The sequence below is a fragment of the Ictidomys tridecemlineatus genome, chromosome 8, assembly GCF_052094955.1.
Source record: "Ictidomys tridecemlineatus isolate mIctTri1 chromosome 8, mIctTri1.hap1, whole genome shotgun sequence".
Taxonomy (NCBI): Eukaryota; Metazoa; Chordata; class Mammalia; order Rodentia; family Sciuridae; genus Ictidomys; species Ictidomys tridecemlineatus.
Genome location: NC_135484.1, coordinates 137,769,105 through 137,786,591, shown reverse-complemented (window position 1 = coordinate 137,786,591; position 17,487 = coordinate 137,769,105). Strand labels below are relative to the sequence as shown.

Here is a 17,487-nt window from a genome sequence, read left to right as displayed (position 1 = left end):
TTTGTTGGTGAGAATGTAAAATGGTGTAGCCACAATGTGAAATAGTTTGGCAATCCCTTAAAGTTAAAAACAGAATCACCATATGACCCAATAATGACCCACAACACGATCTATGACTTACTCCTAGACATGGATCAAAAATAACTGAAAACAAGAAGCTCAAACAATGTGTAGGTCAATTTGCAGCATTATTCACAATAGACAAAAATAGAAAAATGGCCCACATGTCCACTAAAGTAGATAAATACAATGTGGTATGACTATAGCATGGAGTATTATTCAGCCATTAAAAAGGCACAAGGCAGGGGGTGGAGGCGTAGCTCAATTGGTGTAGTACTTGCCTAGCATGAGCAAGGCCTTGGGTTCAAGCCCCTTCCTCTCAAAGAAAATAAGATTCTGATACATAAAACACGGATGAACCTTGAAAACATTATGCTAAATGAAGAAGGCCAAATAAGGACAAATATTGCATGGTTTCCCTTATACCAAATATCTGGGATAAGCAAATTCACTGAGGAAGGACTATGGGAAGAAGAGAATGGGAAATTAATACACAGTAGTTGCCGTTTCTGTTTAAGTTGAGTGACATTTCTGCAATAGTGATACAACATTGTAATTAATGTCACTTAATCATACACTTAAAATGGTTAAAATGGCAAGTTTTATGTTACATTCAGTTTATCATAAGAAAATAGAAGTACAGACGGGATGGATAACATGCCTGACCTCTAATGGAGATTTGTAAATACTGAATTACCCCATGTGCCCCATATATTCTTATCAGTGACAGATCAAAAAGCCACTCCTAAAAACCGGCAGCATGTTCATATGTGTGTGCTGTACAAGCTCACATAACTGGGAAATGGGATTGAGGCTGCTTTCTGAATATCTGTTCCTTCTGTTGGACCCACTGTGACTAAGATCAATTAAGTGATTAAAAAGTCTGAAAGGTAAAAGTCATCTTGGAAATATGAACACTAGTGTGGAATTCTAAATTCTACTTACTGTTTTTACATAGAGAAGCAAACTCAAAATGTAACAACTTGTTAAAGAAAACTGTAGAATCCTGCACCTCTTCTCCCCAATTTCTGAAGGGAAAGATGGGGAGGACATGGAATCACAATGGAGGAAGGTCCACGTCAGGCACAGGCATGACTGTGTAGGCTTCAGGAGTCGGAGTGTTCTGCAAGGCATTGCTCACTCAAGGCATCTGAGTGCTCGGGGTGTCTAGACCTGTGCTTACAAGGTGGTGTCCCACACTCAGGAGGAGATGAACTCCCTGTGAGCACACATGCAGGGCTTTGGGGTCATAAATGTAAAGTGTGCAGGGCTGTCTCCACTGTCTGCAGGACCCTGGTGATCTTACCAGAAAAACTCACTGAAAACATTTTCCACATTATAAAGAAACTCAAAGGCATGAAATAAGTTTCATTTAACCATAACAGATATCAGCAATGAGTGGCTAAGCCCTTACCCTGCTGTCTGTACCCCCAAAAACCTGACACTCTCAGCTTTTGAGAATGGCTTCTGATGGCTCCCTGAAACCAAAGTCACTTTCAGTGCCAGCATTCGAAATTCTTGGTATTCAACCAAAATAAAGAAAATGATTAGTTATCTTCTGTACTTTCCAACTGTGCACACATCAATTAGATGAATGTGAGTCTATAAATCTATCAATAAACATTTCTATTGACATATTCTCTAAAATTAACACGGTAGTTTTATGCTTTTTACACTTCTATTTAACTGGGTGATACATTTATAATAGAAATAAACTTTACTTTCAAATATAAATGTTAAAAACGATGATTTACTTAAATAAAAAAAATAACATTGTGGGTGGTATATTACTCAGTTTTCTATCACTACAACAAAATACCTGACAAAAACGTGAATGGGGAAGAACCTTATTTTGGCTCATGGCTGCACAGGTGCAGTCATGGTCCCTCGGCTCCATTGCTTTGGGGTCTGTGTGAGGCCATGCACCATGGAGCAAGCATGTGGTGGAGGAAAGCTGCTTACCTTGAGGTGGCCAGGAAGCAGACAGAGAACAGAAAGGTGCTGGAGTCCCCATATCCCCTTCAAGGGCAAGCCCCCAGGGACCGATTTCCTTCAACTAGGCCCCACCTCTGAGCCTTCAACACGTGAGCTTTTGTGGGACACCGAAGAGCCAAACCAGGACAGGTGGTAAACACAGTGTTGCAAAAATAACTAACATGTGGCTTTGGGCGCAAATAAAATTAAGCCAAATTATAATATGGACAATGCAGATGCATACCTTCCTCTAAATAATCCCACAGGCACATGCTTTTCATTTTCTAAATCACAATTGAATACATGGAAGAATACATGGAAATCCAAGGAACACTTTTACACAAAGAATTCCCATGTGGTGGTGATAATCAATGCTTCTCTGATCTACATTCCATATACCTGAACCTTCTGTTACTTGGACTACAAAAGCATTACAGTCACAAGATGAGTAGGTGAAGAAAAGATTAATGATGATAAAGATGAAATAAGAGTCTACACTGTATCATTAATAAGATTAATATAATTAAATGCAGGACTAGAAAACACAAAAGCTGCTCTCACTGCTATTTCCATTGGATATTTTCTGTGCCCAGAACTCAGTAAAGATACAAGACTGTTCTGACAGGATTTCACATCTAGGTGTAAGGCAAGAACTTTAGGCTTTTTTATGGATTTTAAAAGTTTCACTATTCTGGTGTTTTGGTACATTCTAGGCCTGCCAGTGTATCTTACCACTGTACTTTTATTTTTGTTTTGAAGGGCTGTTTCCATCCACGTAATAATTAAGGTAGCTCAGTCATTTTGTGGACATCATTTCTAACTACGACATCATTTCCCCAAGCACTCACCATGGAGTTGGTTTAATTTGATCTTGTGCTCCTTCACAGAGCTAAGTCTCCTGTCTGTTCGCCTCTTAAGTACACCAGGAGGCAGGAGAACAGAACACACACTATCGACTGCATGAACATTGTATTCCTCTATCCCATTCACTGAGAGACACCAGCCAAGATGCAGGAGCTGAACCTCAGGACCCTGAAAAAGCTTGATGCTACTAGAAAGAAAGAAGAAAATGGCAGAATCCAAACAGCAGAGGAACTCATCTTTCTTCCCCATGGTACAGACTAGGTTTAGAATTGTTAACTAATCACTGAGCCTGATTCATTACTGCACAGAAATCAGGGTGAGAGGAAGTAAAAAGGCCACCTTCACAGCCAACCACTGGTGAAACTGGATCTCTAAATTTTTTGTTTGACCCCACAAAGTAAATTGGGTGTTTTTAGTAATCATTTTGGAGTCACCAGGTCTATTCAGGGCTCTGAAACAACAGAAATGCTACAATTGCAGGAAACAAGGCTGTTTATCTGCCTGTTGGGAGCAACTGCACTCTCTTAGGGAAAATCTAGATCTCTCCATGGTTATTTGTTTCTAAGAGCTCTCAGTATAACTGTGTGGCCTGAGGACCTACCAACACAGAGAATGGCGGAGGGAGATGGATTAAAGATCAGTATGCAATCCCAGCACTGGTTCAGCTCCGCCCCTTCTCCTCCTCCTCACTGCCTAATCCACCTTCCTCCAGTCCCTTGTCCTGCTAGGGTCTCCCCCAGACTTTACCCCATCACTATCACCTGGGGCATTCCCATAAACCAGGGTTCCTTCACTCCAGCACTACTGACATTTGAGGCCAGCCAAGTCTCTAAAGGGATGTCCTGTGCGTGGCAGGATGATCAGCAGCGTCCCTAGCCTCTCCACAGGTGCCAGGAGCACCCCTGCGGGTGCGCACGCGCGCGCGCGCGCGCGCGCGCACACACACACACACACACACACACACACACACACCAAGCTGGTCCTGACAAAGTGTCTTCAGACACTGACAAATGTCCCTGGGAAGCAAATTCAATCCACATTCCCCCTTGAAAACCCCTGCCATAAACACCTGCTCCAGACTATGGGGCAAAAGCAGAAATAAGCAGGGACCAAAGGGGGTGGTGGAGAGCAGCTCAACTAACTTCTTTCATCCTCAAGATCTTAAACGAAAACTGTGGATACCATACACCTCATGCCGTCGTCATGATGACACCTGTTAAGACTAAGCTGGGCCCACAAAGCAGCAAACTTCATCAAAGGGGTTATCAGCAGGTCAGCAACAGAAAGGACAGAAGTCACAGCCATATTGCAAGTGGATGTTGGAAGAGTTGGAACCAGGATGAGTAGAGCAAAGCCCCCCACTTCTGGGCTTGGATTCCCCCACCTGCCCAACAGTGGGCTGCACAGAGACCACGTCATCCTACAGCCTAAGCACTGGCACCGTCCAGGCTGGGAGCATCTCAGCTCTACACACAGTGACCGACATACAGGAGTAGTCATCAACTAGCAAAGAGCATTCAAAATCTCAAAATACTAATGGGATTTATCACAAAAGATTACATGCAAAGCAATTCCCTAGTCACAAGAACAGTGAGGAGCTATACACTAAAAGGAAAGAAGAAGAAAAAAGTTTAAGCAAGTCGTACAATGGTCCCTCCAATTCTGCAGGGAATTGGTTCCAAGACCACTCAGATAACACAATCTGTGGGTGCTCGAGTCCCTTATATAAAATGGTGTGGCATCTATACGGAACCTACACATATCTTCTTGGGTACTTTAAATCACCTGAAGATTACTTATAATATCTGGTACACTGTAAATGCTATGTAAATGATTGAAATGCTGTATTGTTTAGGGAATAATGACAAGGAAAAAAAATGCACATGTTCAGTATACACAACTGTTTTACTGTCTGGATTAGTTGAATCCATGAATAAAGAACCCACGGATACAGAGTGCCACCTCTACCTTCCTTTTCAAGGTATGCAGAGATTTGACTGTGGGCCCAAGTTCATCTCTGGGGGTCTTGGGGAGGCACTCCCAACTATAGGACCTACAGAGAGCACTGCAATTACACAGCACCTGGGTTAACTTTCAAAACAGACTTAGGAGCAGGACATCGGCCCCTGGGAAAAGAAAAACGACTAAAAACAGAAGTCCTCCAGTCACCTAGTTTTTTTTTTTTTTTTTTTTTTTTGCAGTGCTGGGGACTGAACCTAGGGCCTTGTGCAAGCATTATATGATTTTTTTAAAAAAATATTTTTAGTTTTAGCTAGACATAATACCTTTATTTCATTCATTTATTTTTATGTGGTGCTGAGGATTGAACCCAGTGTTTCACACATAACTAGGCAAGCACTCTACCACTAACACCCCCGGCTCCATAACATGATTTTTTAAAATATTTTTTTAACTTGTCAATGGACCTCTTACTCTATTTATTAATTGGTTTATATGTGGTGCTGAGTATCGAACCCAGTGCCTCAAACATTATAGGCAAGCACTCTCCACTGAGCCACACCCCCAGCCTAACATGATTTTTCAGTCCACAATTTTAATACTGAAAGCATGGTTCAGAGTTGGCTCTCACGCCTTCTCCACTTAGCATTTCACTACAGAATACAACTGTGCCTCCCTCCTGAAGACGCAAAGTTAAAATGGTGTCAAAAGCTGCCCAACGAAGCAGGACGAGCACAGTATAAGCAGGAAAACCGGGCACAAGAAGATCATTTGCACATGGAAAACAATTAAATTACAGTCCCCATTCTGAGGAACTCATGGAGAGTCTTGAGACTTTATGGAGAAAGAACTCAGAACACACTCACTGCCAAGACAACCAACCAAGGGCAAAGATGCAGACCAATCCAGTTGTACACAGTACAAACCCTCCACAGAAGACACTACCAAGGATTCCTTCAAAAGGCTCCCAAAATCTTTCCCTTCCCTGGGAACAAATAATCCTTCCCGGGGTTACCAGGATCATATCACTTTTACTATCCACTGCCTTTCTTGGTTATTTCCTATTTTTAATTTTAGTAGTCAGCTACTGTCTTATTCAAGGATATCGAAGCTGAGGAAACACAATTTTAGCAGTAGCCACAGAACAAGAATTACCAATACTTGAACATTCTTAATAGGTAAAAGATATACTTTCAAAGTTTCTTCAGGGAAATGTCTTATCCCAAGAAACAGAACTGCACAGATAAATTTATTTAATTCTGATGTCATAAACCTGCCCCAAACAGATCCCAGTATACAAAGTTTCCCTTTGGTAAAGGGGAAAGATGAGCCGTGAGTGATACTGGCAATACTGGCTGAATATGAAACTTAGACCACTCAAGACACAGCTTGGGCAAAATAAATCCTGCCAGGCAAATTACAAATTTAAAAGCTTAACATGATTAAAATTTTAAAATTACACTTGGGAATGGCATTTAAGTTCAAATTACAAACTGCAAGATCAATGGACCTATCTACGTTAAAAAAAGTGAAATAGAGATAAATAAAAAGTGTCAAAGCATAAAGAAAATAAATTGAGAAATATATCTGCCATAAAAAGGTGTTAATATGAACAGATAATATGAAATTGTTGTTAAATAGAAAAGGGCTAACGAAATTCACTTACTTAGCTTCTAGTGATCTGAATAGTACAAATTAAAAGAAACCCTCTTCTATCAAGTGAGCCTGGTTTTTTATTTTGCTTGCTGCATGATGCCTAGTACAGGAAAGGGATGCTCCAGAGGCCTCTCAGGTCCTCCGGGTAATAGCTGGCTCCAACAAAAGCTTCACATGCTCACAGCTTTGGATCCAGTAATTTCACTGCATTTTTTTAATCCTCTCTTAAAACGCAAAGCATGCTCTGAGAGCACGTCACAGTACTACTTGTAACTGTGCGACAGTAATTAAATACCTACTGGGAGAGAGCACACCCTCCAAGCTCAAGCCCTGAAAAGGCTCGCTGAGGTCAGCTGGTTCCTGGCGGCTCCACGGGTTATGTGCCATAACTGTAAGGGACACTCTTTACAAAAGAAAAAAGTATGGAAAAAAATGAAATGGCTAAAAGATTAAGCAGATTTTAAAACAATACAGCAAATAGGATATAAAACATTCGTGAGTTATACCTGTAAGTGTTTAATGATAGTGGGAAATCTTGTAAAAAGCAGAACAAATCATAGTTAGTGACATTGAACATGAGGTGTGTGAACTGGGTGCACATGACGGAGAGGCTGGAGCCCTGGTCAACCTCAGGCTACACCACTCACAGCCTAGATGACAGCAGAGTTCTTGGCTTGACGTTGTTCCCCATGTCAATCTTACAATCAGATTAACTCTATGATTGCTGAGAAATAACTGCTTCTTCCACAACAATACTTAAAAAGAACTTAATACCAACTACATGATAGTATTGATATGGGCAGTATTAATTACATTTGTTTCTTCATAAAATGTTTCCTTTACTAATCATAAAATCCAAAGTAAATCTCTTTTTTAAATCTAAAAGAAAACAAAACTAAAACTATAAAAATACTCAAAGAAAATATAAAAGGGTGTTTACAATTTTGATACAGGAAAGAACAATTTCATCAAGATACAAAAGCTAGTGGTCATAAAGACTATCAAAATAAAAAATTCTGTAGAGCAAAGGATTTTTTTTCGTAACCAAAGTGGAACTTTATTTTTTTAATTTTTATTTATTTATTTTTAGTCATACATGACAGTAGAATGCATTTTGATATATAATACATACATGGAATGTACATACATCAATCATATTGTCTATTCTGTTCTGCTGCCCTTCCTATCCTCCCTACTCCTCACTCCTCTCCCATCCTTTCTCTCTATCCAATCTAATGTGACACACTTTTTCATTATAACATCATATATGTATTCTGTATAACAATGAGGCTCTCCTCCCATCTTCTGTGCAACTCCCCTTCTCCCTCTTTTTCCCTCCCACCTCTCTTCCCTATTTAGTGGAAGTCTTCTTCTCATGCTCTTCCTCCCTATCCCATTTTGAGTCACCTCCCTTATATCAGAGAAGACATTCGGCATTTATTTTTTAGGGATTGGCTAACTTCACTTAACATAATCTGCTCTAATGCCATCCATTTGCCTGCAAATGCCATGATTTTATTTTTTTTAGTGCTGAGTATACTCCATTGTGTATAAATGCCACATTTTTTTAATCCATTCATCTATTGAAGGGCATCTAGGTTGGTTCCACATTCTAGCTATTGTGGATTGTGCTGCTATAAACATTGATGTGGCTGTTTCCCTGTAGTACGGCTCTTCTTAGGTCTTTTGGGTATAGTCCGAGAAGGGGAATAGCTGGGTCAAATGATGGTTCCATTCCCAGCTTTCCAAGGAATCTCCATACGAGCAAAGAATATTTTTAAAAGTCAAAACAGGCAGCAGATGAGGAGGAAACGCTGTGACAGACTATATATTTAGTATGAAGCATGACTATGTACTGATGAGGAAGAACCTTAATGTGAGCATGTCTTACAAAAGGGAAAAACAAATGATAAAGTGAGCAAATAAAAATAAAATTTAAAAATGATAAAGTAGAAAAATGTTCAACTTCACTATAAAAACAATAATATGCCAAATTTTTGTCTATTAAATTAGCAAAAGGTAAAGGCTGACAGTGATCACGATCAAACCGGTGCTCAACCTGTGAGTACAGACAGACGGCTGGAGGACAACCTGGCACCACGGGAACTGTTCAGTGTGTGTGCTTTTTGACTCAGTAAGACCATCTGAAAACCTGCCTTCCACCTAAAACTCAACAGAGAAATGGCTGAGTAAGTTCAGTTTATATGCTAGGAAACAGAAACCTTGAGGTCTGGAAGAGGGTAGGGTGACATGACTGATGGGCTAATGTGACCATACGCAAAATAACTATTCTTAAATTGCAAAGGAAAAAGCCACATAGCTATATCTATGTACATTTTCAGTGAACATTTTAAAAACCTATCTATGGGATACATACTATGTACACGCGCACACACATATGCATGTTCTAGAAGGTCAAGATGGAGGATCAGGAAAAAAAAAAAAAAAATCAACGTTCCTCTTTCCTGCCTATATTTCTCACTAGAAGATAAGCATATTACCATCAAAACTCAAGTTCCTACTGACAGGCTTAAAAAGGTGATTTTGGGATAGAAGAGAAAGCCAACTGGAAGTCACAGAGAAAAATGGGAAAGTCTGTAACAAGGGAGTTGAGAGATCTGTCACCAAGGAGCTGGACAGCACACCACTACCACTATTCCGGCTGATCTACTTATCCTTTTCCTTGACTTTGAAAGGATTCCACCAAAACTCAGGAAAACAGGACATGAATTCCATGTCCTCCACACCAGAGCACATCTGCAGGAGCCGGTCTCAGTCCTACACTCGTCCGTCAGCCCCGAGTTGGTAACATTAAATTCTCACAGCCAACGGAAACAGAACTTCCTCCGGAATCAAACTGCTGTGATCTCTGAGGTCAACTTTGCATATGTGCTCAATGGGGCAGTAAAACCTCGGCTCAGTTTCACTTTCTACTAGGTTCAAGTCAAGACGTAAGGGTTCTTTCCCCTCATGATTTCATCTCTAAAATGACTATAAATACATAAGTACAAAGAGTTTCTCATAGTAAAAAACTTACTAGAATATTTTTTTAAATGTTTTGTTCCCAAAAGAATGCTGAGAATAATTTTAACTAAGTGTAGTAATCAAAATAACTGAAACACATACCTAATTAGATGAACCCAAAGTTAATGCTTATTGTTACTTGAAATGTTAAAAAAAAACCAGCATTAACAATTCTGCCCACAAGTCTGAGAAGCTTCAGGCAAATTCCACCAAAACTTGAAAAAAAAAAAAAAAACAAGTGCACTGCGGGCGGAGACACACACACACACACACACACACACACACACGGGTTATTCTCACAGCAGAGATTCAGACTTCCTAAACAAATAATGTAGCAAACTGAGTTCATCAGTGACTAAAGAATAAATAAATGGCTGGGTGTAATGGCACATGCCTGGAATCCTGGCAACTCAGGAGGCTGAGGCAGGAGGATCACAAGTTTGAGACCAGCCTCAGCAACTTAGCAAGGTCCTAAGCAATATAGTGAGACCCTGTTTCAAAATAAAAAATAAAAAGAGGTGGGGATATGACTCAGTTAGTGCCCCTGGTTTCAATTCCCAGTACCTCCCAAAATAAATGGTAACTCAGTACAATATATCACAGGAATACTAGGAAATTTCAATCCTACCTCATTATATAACTTAACAAAATCTAAAAATATCAATGAATGCTGCAAAAGCATATATCAAATTAAAACCCACTTGTGAGTTTTAAAAGTAACAAAGACCTCTTCACCAGGAAGTCTGGATGGAAGAGTACATGTAAGACATTGTGGGAAAGCCTTGAGAAGCCCTGCAGTAAGCAAAGCCCATCAGCAATGCCACCTACCGCCTGCCTACGCATCCCCAACCTACATTAGACAAGAAAATAAAATGAGAACAAAATATCAAGGAAAATATATTAAACCATAGTTAGAAGGCATCTGATTGCCAACTGGAAAAATTCTAGTTATCTGACAATTAATATCCAGCAAAGGAACCAAATAGGAGATCAAGATCCCCCCCAAAACCTGGTGGTTTTCCTATATACTGGCAATCAATTAGAAATCAAGACTTCTCAAAAATCCCATTCATAGCTGGGTGACACAGGCCTATAATACCAGCTACGTGGGAGGCAAAGGCCAGCCTTGGCAACTCAGTGAAACTGTCCCACAATAAAACAAAATAGGCTGGAGGTACAGCACTTGCCTACCATGAGTGAGGCCCTGGATTCAATCCCCAGTAGCACCCCCCATCCCATTCTTAAGAGCTAGAAAAATTAAGATTAAATCACCCCGCCACATACAAAAAAGAAAACTACAATATATAACACACATATATAATAAATATACATTTCCATCCAACTACAAAGCTTCACTACAGGGTTTACAACTAAAATAAATGGAGAGAAACACCATCCAGGGTCAGGAATGAGTATCAGAAAGCTCAACAAGTTAAAACAAGACTACCTCTCCGCTGAAATTCACCTGGAAATTCAATGCCATCTCCTGCCATGAAAACCTGACCAGAATTTTTCATTGAACTTGACAGGCTGAGTTTCAATTTCATTATACAAGAATTAGAAATTTCTTAAAAAGGCAATAGAACTTTGAACAGTTACAACAAGGGGGGAATTGAGCGACTTGATGTGAAAATATTACAAAGCTGCAGTAATTAAAATATTGTTGTAAAAATAAAGAATATGCAAAATGAACACAGAAATAAATTAGCATCAAATTGATAGCACCACTATGGAGGGCAATTTGGCTGGATCATTATGTTTAAAATGTTCACACCCTTCCATCCAGCTACTTCCTGGCATGTATACATAAAACACACCTTGGGAGCTCACCGCCAACTGGACGTCTCAAAAATAAAACTGCAAACAACCTAATTGCCCTTCAAAAAAGAAATGGCTAATCATTGAGTACCACAGAAAGAAAGAAACCAAAGAGGTCTATACACAGCAACACGGAGAGACCACAGGGCAGCTTGTTGGGAAAAGTTGCCACATTATGCACTCTGCGTAAATTTTAAGCATACATCTGCAACACTTTCTACATTTCCTAATACATGCATAAATAATTACATGCCTACAATCACCTAAAGATCTTATTAACATGCAGATTCCAACAGAGTAGATTTGGGTAGAGCCTGAGATGTTGCAATTCCAACCAACTCCTATGAGACGGTGCTGCAGCTTGGTGACATCCATGGGCGACCTTGAATACAAGTGTTCCCCTTCCTCTGGGAGGTTCTAGAGAAGAACAATAACAGTTACAGAAGTGGGGAAGAGAGAGGGGGAGACAAGTGAGACCACAAGCAGGAGTCAAAAGTGGTTTGGGGCTTATTTATAATGTTTTAATTTATTTTACAAGAATCATATAATTGAGTACTTGTGTAATTAAAAACTAGATTCTAAAATCCCAGACAGAAAACTTCTAAGTATATAGTTACTAAATTCTACGAGTCTCATAATAGTAAGTACACAGAGAAAGTCAATTAAGGTTGGCCGGCTGGCTCCTCAAACAAGAATCAGTAATTGGGCCAGAAGAGAACAGCAGCAAAGAGAAATTAATCAATAGCTGGTGGTGACAGCTCATGACTACTGCAGAAGTACTTTTTAAAACACTATTTTACATTATGTGGTCGCCTTTTATTTAAAATTGTTTAAGTCCAATAAGTTTACCTAAAATAACTGCTATTTCTACCTGAAGTAGTAGTATTCATGCAACTGTAACTCAGGATTTTTCTTTTTTTAATATGGGCCTACTACATTTCATTCATCTCCTACTCTTGTTAATTAATCCTTCCAGAGGAAGTCACTCTTAACTATCCGACAATTAATGAGCTTGCATAAATATCTTTTCTATAGCCAACTACTAAAGACTCCAGGAGAGTGAGGGTACCCAAATCTAGAGCTTCATCCGCTCCCTGTGAACTGGCCTTGCTATGGCTGATCTGCTCTATTATGGTGTGCACTCACTAGCTACTTCACTACTGAAAAGGCTGACTGGAATTTATTGTCTGGTCTAAATGTCTGTTCACCAAAATTCACAACCTGAAACCTGATCCCAACAGGATGACATTAGAAAGTGGTATCTTCCAGAAGCGATTGGGTCAGGAGGTCTCACCCTCAGGAGTGAGCTTAGTGCCCTTACCACAGAGGCCCTGGAGAGCCAGTGACCCCCTTCCCCACAGTGAGAAGGGGCCACCCATGAAACACAGAAGGAGCCCTAATTGGACACCAAATCTGCTGGAGCCTTGATCTCAGACTTGCAGCCTTCAGGACTGTGAGCAATCACTTTCTGCTGTGTATACGCCACCCAATTTATGGTATTTTCTTACTGCAACCCAAATGGACTAGGACGCTACCCAAGTTCCCTTGGGAACACATCAATTTTATCATATGCTGGCACAAAAAAAGGAAAAGGTTTTGGTGAAAATAAATTGATGAAATCAGAAAACATTAAGCAGGGTGAATGTCTCCAATCCAATGGTGAATCATCCTAAACAGACCCCGGGCTGATGCAATATGAAACTCTTGAGTTAGCCTGCAGTAGTCACAAGGAGTCACTGAAGGGCGCCATGAAGATCACACAACTTTTAAGCAGCACCCCCCCGGGAAGGCATCAAGGCCATCCATTTCTTTCTTTCATTCTAGTTGAGAAATCATTTAGGAACTGTCTGTCCCCTGAGCTGAGACTTGTTGAGTAGGAGCTGTCAAGAGCAGAGAGTGGGCAATGGAGCACCCAGAGAACTAGGGATTAGGGGACTAGCCTGCAGGCAAGGAATGAAGTCATGCAGACAAATCAAACTCAAAGTCCACCTGGAGAAAACACACACAAGTATCGCCAAAGGCTCACATCTGTGCCATACAAAGAACTCTTAAAAACTAAGAACACAGACCAAACTCTGATAGTACTGGGATAAACACAAAATCAGACGATTCACATCTACAAGAAACTTTTAATACCAAAAAATATAACATATCACACATGAAAAAAATGTGTTCCAACTCATTGTGACAGAAGTTCCAAGTTTAATATATGTAGATAAAATTTCTTTATTGAATTAGGGAACAGTGATGACATATTCTCCTGGTGGCGCTGAGGCCTCACACACCCGACAGAGCGCTGACTGGTCCACCCTTCTTGAGAAGAATTTGGGAACAATTAACAAAATGACATTTGTGCTTTGCCTTTTGACCCTGCAATCCCATTCTAGAAATAACAGAAAAAGAACAAAAAAACTCTTCATATATAAGGTTATTGACTACAACACTGTTTATTACTATAAAATATTAGAAATTCTAAATGTCATACCTAGGAGAGTAGTCAAATAGGCTACGATGCAGCCACACAATGGAGTCCTACTGAGCTACTTTTTAAAACGAAGATGATCTCTAAGAGCTGATTTAGAGTAATTTCCAAGAATGACTGATAAGAAAGCAAAGTGCAAAACAGTGTCTTATTGTGTGCCACTATTCTTGCAAGAAGAAATAGATCAAGAAAGTACACAAGGTTCTGCTTCTCTGCTCCAAAGATGTACGTGACAGACAAGGAGGACTGAGGAGACTGGTCACCCCCAGGGAGCAAGCAGGAAAAGAGTTGAGAGCTTGGGGGAATGGCAATGGGGAAGCAGGACCTTCTGATAACACCTCCCATCGGCGCCACTGTTTCACATACCCCAAAAATATACAATTAAAAGGGCTGGGGGTGTGGCTCAGTGGGAGAGGGCTTGCCTAGCATGCGTGAGACATTGGGTTCAATCCCTGGCACCACATAAAAACAAAGAAATCAAATAAAGGTACTGTATCAATCTACAACTAAAAAAATGTTTTAAAAAAAAACAAACACAACTACAGTTAGCCAGGATGAGTTTGTGGGGGAACTAAAACGGGAACACAAACCGTAAGGAAGCAGCCACTGCATGATAAAGGAATTAAATAACCACACTGAAGGTGGTGGGAAGGACAGGCTAGTGGGCCGAGGTAGAGTGGTGGAGTGCTTGCCTAGGATGTGCGAGTGATTCCCGGCACCACATAAAACAATAAAAAAACAAAAACAGGCAGGCTATATGATTCATAAAATGGGAGGGGGCTAGATAGGGCCCATGGTATAGTTAGGTCACTGATCCCTGCTCTAGTTAATAAAGTTGTTCCTCATAGGCACATGGGTTAGCAAGTATGAAACTCCTTTTATGTACATACTAGAATTTTATTTCCTAATGGTGATGGAACAAATGAATAAATGTATTATAGACGACAGGAGACAGGCTTCTCACTGTTGCAGAAATAAGGTATTTATAAAGGAGTGAAGTCAGAATGAACACTATGGTGTTGGACTGGAAATGGAACTTACAATGCGAATAGGGGGTTTTTAATTACATACAGACAGATCCATATAAAGATGTGGAGGAATGTAAGGACTGATACACATACACGTGTCCACAGCTCTGTCCTACAGGAGGCTGTGCAGCAAGAAGCACACTGTGCCCCCAGATCTGGGTTTCTAAATGCCACTCTCCAAAAAAACTAAACAGGGCTCCTTTGAAGAAGTTTTCACTCCACAACTGGGCAAGGACAGTCTAAAGTGCTGAGAAAGGAAAGTGGGGGAGGGTACAAAGTAAAGATAAAGCAGCCAAACTGAAGGAACGTCCAATGACCAAAATTATAACAATCTAAGTAACAAAATGATAATGTTGGATTGTAACGTAGAATTTTTAAGAATTGAGTGCAGAAAGAAATGAATGAATGAACATCCATGGGGAAAGGACAGCTCCTCCTTATAAAAGAACTCCAGTTAATAAATGTAGAGGAGACAGGAGAATAAACAGTCACCATCAGGAAACAAATTTTGCAGACGAGATTCACAAACCGAACACTGAGGTTAATGGGCAAAAGTCTGAGGAGATAACGGTTTATGTACAGTCTCAAAGTTATCTCCCCAAAACATGTGTTAACTACAAAGTAAAAACTAATTACTATAAACCTTACACTTTCTGTATGTGTTATGTTTGGATGTGAGGTGTCCCTCAAAAACTCACATGTGAGACAACGCAGGGATTGAAGAAGAAATGATTGGGTTATAGCCTTAACCTCATCAGTAAATTAATCCCTGATGGGATTAACTGGGTGGTGGCTGGAGGCAGGCTCGGTTTGGCTGGAGGAACTGGGTCAGTGGGGTCATGACTCTGAGGTATATATTAGTATCTGGCAAGTGGAGACCTCTCTCTCTGCTTCCTGATCATCCTGTGAGCTGAGTCTTCCACCATGATATCCTGCCTCATCTCCAGGCCCAAGGAATGGAGCTGGCTGTCTATGGACGAAGACCTCTGAAACTGTGAGCCCTCAAATAACCTTTCCCTCCTCTAAACTTGCTCTGGTCAGGTCTTTTAGTCACAGCAGTGAAAACACTGACTAAGACAATATGCTGTATATTTGCAGATACCATCTTAAACCAAGTGATCAAGTCTATAAGATAACATCACAGGCTGGGCCTCTAGCTCAGTGGAAGAGCATTCGCCTCACACATGTGAGGCACTGGGTTCGATCCCCAACACTACATAAAAATAAATAAATGAAGATGTTGTGTCCATCTACAACTTTAAAAAAAGTACGATATCATATATTTTCCTACTGATGCGTGAGAGAAGGGCTGACCACCCCCACCCCATTTATAAGTTGAAGCCCCCATCCTCACAACCTCAGAATATGGCTGCTTGGGAGGCAGGCCTTCAGAGGTAGAATTATGTTAAATGAGAGCTGTGGGCAGCCCCATCCAACAGAGCTGGAGCCCTCACAAGGAATCTGTATAAAAGACCCCAGCTGCATGCATGCAGAGGACAGAGCACACAGGAACATGGCTAGAGGATGGCAAAACTCTGGTCCTCTGAGGGAAGAAAGCCCTCAGATGAAACCAAACCAGTTCAAACCTGTTATAGAGGCCCTGAAAAAATGCAGAAGAAGACAACATCGCTTCTGTGAAATTCTTGCCAAAAGTGTACTAACACTGAATTGAGGGATTTTTTTTACAAAATAACTTATTGTTTAAAAATGTCAAGGTCATGAACAGAAAGACTGAGGAACTGTCACAGATTGAAAGAGAACTAAAGAGAAATGACAACTAAATGCAACACTGGATCCAGGAGCAGAAAAGAGACATTAATGGAGAAACTGGTGAAATGTGAATAAAGGCGGGCCATGTATATAAAGTCACGTCCCAACGAGTTTCCGGGTTTTGATGGCTGTGCTATGGCTATGAGTGATGTAAAAATCCAGGAAGTTGGGTGAGGGTATTTGAGGATCCTGTACTACTTTTGCAACTTTTCTGCAAGTCTAAAATTACTCCAAAATAATTTTTTAAATATTAAGAGCCATTAAAATGCTCTGGTAGTGGAAGGCAAGGATCATTTCACCGTTTTAGAAAGACCACTCTGGGAGCAACAGAGGAGGTGTGAATTTACACTCAACTCCAAACTGTCTGCCCTGCTGTGTGACACTGGACAGCTGACTTGACGCGGCTGCTTTGCCAACAGAGGGTGCTGAAGGGACACTGTAGAGAGGTATCCTCCCTTTTCCTTCCTCCTTCTGCTGAGGGTTTTCCAGGTGGCACCAGCCAGTTGGTCAGCCGGCAGGTCTGCACACAGGCCCCCATAGTTCACTTCAGTGCTGGCAGATCCTGGGTTCTTATGTGACACATACACCCTTGGTGGTAGGAGGCTTAGCAGCAGGCAGGCTGTCCTCCACTACATTCCTTCCTTGTCCCTCTTCATTAGCTGCTTTCTGTGGGTGCCACTTGTGCACACAGTAGCCTTCTTTCACCCGCTGGTGACAGTTTTTTATATGTCAACCTGACTGGCCTAAGTTATGTCCACGGCACTGGTAAAGCACTACATCTGGTGTGTCTATAGGGGTGTCTCTGCAAGAGGTCAGCACCTGAATGGGCAACTGTGAGCAAGACTGCTCTCC

The 17,487-nt window shown here is 40.8% G+C and overlaps 1 protein-coding gene across 2 annotated transcripts in view; it reads right to left on the bottom strand.

Moving 5' to 3' along the window:
• Cdyl (chromodomain Y like) overlaps positions 1 to 17,487 on the bottom strand; it is a 177,665-nt gene that overhangs the window by 124,051 nt on the left and 36,127 nt on the right. The window lies entirely within an intron of this gene.